The sequence below is a fragment of the Rhipicephalus microplus genome, unplaced genomic scaffold (assembly GCF_043290135.1).
Source record: "Rhipicephalus microplus isolate Deutch F79 unplaced genomic scaffold, USDA_Rmic scaffold_19, whole genome shotgun sequence".
Classification (NCBI taxonomy): domain Eukaryota; kingdom Metazoa; phylum Arthropoda; class Arachnida; order Ixodida; family Ixodidae; genus Rhipicephalus; species Rhipicephalus microplus.
The window spans coordinates 4,670,314-4,674,873 of NW_027464592.1; the positions used below are offsets into that span (position 1 = coordinate 4,670,314).

Here is a 4,560-nt window from a genome sequence, read left to right on the forward strand (position 1 = left end):
AAATTACCAACTGTGAGCAGGAATCGAACCAAGACCTTCGAATTACGCGTTCGATGCTCTAACCACTGAGCTATCACAGCGGCCCTCCCTCCATCAACTTTTTTGGGTTTATCTGTGAATTTAGAAGTAGGAGCGACAGTCAGCGCCATCTATAAGCCAAACAAGGAGTTTGAAAACACTCTTATGCGCATGTTTGGCGTCACGTAGCACGTGAACTTATTATGAGCGTGCAGCTGATTAATTGTCCCTCTTATACAACCTAAACACACCAAGTCTGCCAGTACGAGACCCTCGTTCAATGAAATAAGGGAAAGAAGTGTATACCTAAGGGCTCGTTTTTCCGTGTTTTAACATAATATTAATGAGATATAACAGACAGTAATGCCAAGGAATGTACAGGGAAAGTGATTAAAATCAATGGAATGTAAATAAGAAGAAAGAATAGTGGATGAAAAAATTACCAACTGTGAGCAGGAATCGAACCTACGACCTTCGAATTACGCGTTCGATGCTCTAACCACTGAGCTATCACAGCGGCCCTCCCTCCATCCTCTTTTTTGGGTTTATCTGTGAATTTAGAAGTAGGAGCGACAGTCAGCGCCATCTATAAGCCAAACAACGAGTGTGAAAACACTCTTATGCGCATGTTTGACGTCACGTAGCACGTGAACTTATCATGAGCGGGCAGCTGATTAATTGTCCCTCTTATACAACCTAAACACACCAAGTCTGCCAGTACGAGACCCTCGTTCAATGAAATAAGGGAAAGAAGTGTATACCTAAGGGCTCGTTTTTCCGTGTTTTAACACAATCTTAATGAGATATAACAGACAGTAATGCCAAGGAATGTACAGGGGAAGTTATTAAAATCAATGGAATGTAAATAAGAAGAAAGAAAAGTGAATGAAAAAATTACCAACTGTGAGCAGGAATCGAACCTACGACCTTCGAATTACGCGCTCGATGCTCTAACCACTGAGCTATCACAGCGGCCCTCCCTCCATCCACTTTTTTAGGTTTATCTGTGAATTTAGAAGTAGGAGCGACAGTCAGCGCCATCTATAAGCCAAACAACGAGTGTGAAAACACTCTTATGCGCATGTTTGGCATCACGTAGCACGTGAACTTATTATAAGCGGGCAGCTGATTAATTGTCCCTCTTATACAACCTAAACACACCAAGTCTGCCAGTACGAGACCCTCGTTCAATGAAATAAGGGAAAGAAGTGTATACCTAAGGGCTCGTTTTTCCGTGTTTTAACACAATCTTAATGAGATATAACAGACAGTAATGCCAAGGAATGTACAGGGGAAGTTATTAAAATCAATGGAATGTAAATAAGAAGAAAGAAAAGTGAATGAAAAAATTACCAACTGTGAGCAGGAATCGAACCTACGACCTCCGAATTACGCGTTCGATGCTCTAACCACTGAGCTATCACAGTGGCCCTCCCTCCATCCACTTTTTTGGGTTTATCTGTGAGTTTAGAAGTAGGAGCGACAGTCAGCGCCATCTATAAGCCAAACAACGAGTGTGAAAACACTCTTATGCGCATGTTTGGCGTCACGTAGCACGTGAACCTGTTATGAGCGGGCAGCTGATTAATTGTCCCTCTTATACAACCTAAACACACCAAGTCTGCCAGTACGAGACCCTCGTTCAATGAAATAAGGGAAAGAAGTGTATACCTAAGGGCTCGTTTTTCCGTGTTTTAACACAATATTAATGAGATATAACAGACAGTAATGCCAAGGAATGTACAGGGGAAGTTATTAAAATCAATGGAATGTAAATAAGAAGATAGAAAAGTGGATGAAAAAATTACCAACTGTGAGCAGGAATCGAACCTACGACCTCCGAATTACGCGTTCGATGCTCTAACCACTGAGCTATCACAGCGGCCCTCCCTCCATCCACTTTTTTGGGTTTATCTGTGAGTTTAGAAGTAGGAGTGACAGTCAGCGCCATCTATAAGCCAAACAACGAGTGTGAAAACACTCTTATGCGCATGTTTGGCGTCACGTAGCACGTGAACTTATTATGAGCGGGCAGCTGATTAATTGTCCCTCTTATACAACCTAAACACACCAAGTCGGCCAGTACGAGACCCTCGTTCAATGAAATAAGGGAAAGAAGTGTATACCTAAGGGCTCGTTTTTCCGTGTTTTAACATAATATTATAGAGATATAACAGACAGTAGTGCCAAGGAATGTACAGGGAAAGTTATTAAAATCAATGGAATGTAAATAAGAAGAAAGAAAAGTGGATGAAAAAACTACCAACTGTGAGCAGGAATCGAACCTACGACCTTCTAATTACGCGTTCGATGCTCTAACCACTGAGCTATCAAACCGGCCCTCCCTCCATCCTCTTTTTTGGGTTTATCTGTGAATTAAGAAGTAGGAGCGACAGTCAGCGCCATCTATAAGCGAAACAACGAGTGTGAAAACACTCTTATGCGCATGTTTGGTGTCACGTAGCACGTGAACTTATTATGAGCGGGCAGCTGATTAATTGTCCCTCTTATACAACCTATGATGATATATGGTGTTTTTTGGCACAAGGGCCATATGATGGCCAAAGAGCGCCAGTTCATGAGGCAGGAATGTGGACAATGGTTGTGATTAGCGGCTGTATAAGGGCCATAAAATTCCTCGCAGTAAAGCGGGTAAAAACATACAAGTAATAAAATCATGACTATGCCGTGAAAGGTGTGCATGGTGTGAATAGGTGACAAAAGTTGGTGATAATGAAAAACGATGGTGGACATGTATGGCATTAGCACAAGTACCTCACACGTTAGTACCCTTGCGTGCAAGGGCCGTGAGGCAAGTGCTTTCCTGTGTAGCCACCGCAGCAAAAACCTCTCTAGAGAGGTTGTGCTACGGTATGCCCGGGTATATGATATGAAAATTATGGATTTCCTTTAAAAACGCTAATAATGATTTGTGACTAAAAAGTGGTTCCCTACCGACGAACATTGCAGGGTGTAAAGGTATATGTTGTCGGTAGGATAGTGGGAAGTGTTGTCTTCTTAGAGTGTCTAAATGTTTACATTGAATTAAAACGTGAAGAACTGTTAATGCCTCACCACATTTATCACACAATGGTGGATCACCACCGGACAAAAGATGTGTGTGTGTGTCGTGTATATGTGTCCTATCCTGAGTCTTGTTAGTGTTACCTCTGTTAGACGCGATTTTGATACTGGTGGCCAATTGCCAAGGTGTGGCTTGATAACGTGTAGTTTGTTTTGCGTGTGTATACCCCACTTGCTCTGCCAGTAGTCCCTGAGGTTTCGTTTGAGAGACGGCTTCAGATCAAGGACCGGGATTGATATGGGTGTAGGGGCAGTGTTTTTGTGGACGGATGCAGCGAGCTGATTCGCCCTCACGTTGCCTTGGATCTCACGGTGCCCTGGCACCCAGCACACCACAACATTTTCGTTGAGTGTGTAGAGTGTGCAAAATATGGAGTAAAGTGAGACAAGGACAGGGTTTTTTTGTTTTTTAAGACTGTGCAGAGCCGTTACCACACTGAGGGTGTCTGTATAAATTACTGCTTTTTGTATTTGTAATTGTTTAATGTGTTTAGCTGCCACAAGTATCGCGTAAGCTTCCGCTGTGAAGATACTTGTGCCTGGATGTAGAGGGCCGGCATCCGAAAAGGAAGGGCCAACAGCAGCGTAGGACACAGAGGAGTTAGACTTAGAGGCATCTGTAAAAAACTCAGGACGTGTGTATTTGTGTTGAAGTTCCAGGAAATATGTTCGGATATGGGCAATGGGCGCATGTTTTGTAACCTCTAGAAAAGACACATCGCAGTCTATAGTCTGCCACTGCCACGGTGGCGGGTATGCTACAGGAGCCATTAAACTGTGTTCGAGTGACACTCCAGTGTCCTCAGCTAGACCCTTCAGGCGAACTGAGAAGGGCTGCTTCATTGAAGGCCTGTTTTGAAAAAGAATGAAGCTCGACAAGTCATTAATAGTAGAGTATGAGGGGTGCCTCTTGTCTGCTTTCACCTTAAGGAAGTATACAAAGGACATGTAGGTTCTTTGCAGATGAAGTGACCACTCATTTGACTACACATAAAGGCTTTCTTTGGGGCTGGTGCGAAAAGCACCCGTAGAAAGGCGGATGCCCAAATGGTGCATGGGGTCCAGCATCTTCAAGGCACTTTGAGTAGCAGACTGATAGACAACGGCCCCATAATCTAAGCGGGTGCGAATAGGCTTTTATAGAGGTTCATAAGGCATTGCCTATCACTACCCCACGTAGTACGTGACAACACTTTTATAACATTCATGGCTTTTAAACATTTTGTTTTTAAATACTTGATGTACGGTACGAAGGTTAACTTGTTGTCCAAGATTAAGCCTAAGAATTTATACTCGGCTTTGACGGACAGACGTTGCCCGTTCAGTCAAATGTTAGGTTCCAAGTGCATGCATCTCTTTCGAGAGAACAAGACACACGTGCTTTTTTGTGGGTTAAGTCGAAATCCGTTTTCATCTGCCCATTTGGAGACCTCATTTAAACCCAGCTGAACCTGCCGC

The 4,560-nt window shown here is 43.3% G+C and overlaps 1 non-coding gene across 1 annotated transcript; it reads right to left on the bottom strand.

Annotated features, from left to right (window-relative positions):
* Positions 1 to 462: 462 nt before the first annotated feature.
* TRNAT-CGU (transfer RNA threonine (anticodon CGU)) lies at positions 463 to 535 on the bottom strand. The gene has a single exon. It is a non-coding gene; the product is annotated as a tRNA-Thr (tRNA).
* Positions 536 to 4,560: the final 4,025 nt, after the last annotated feature.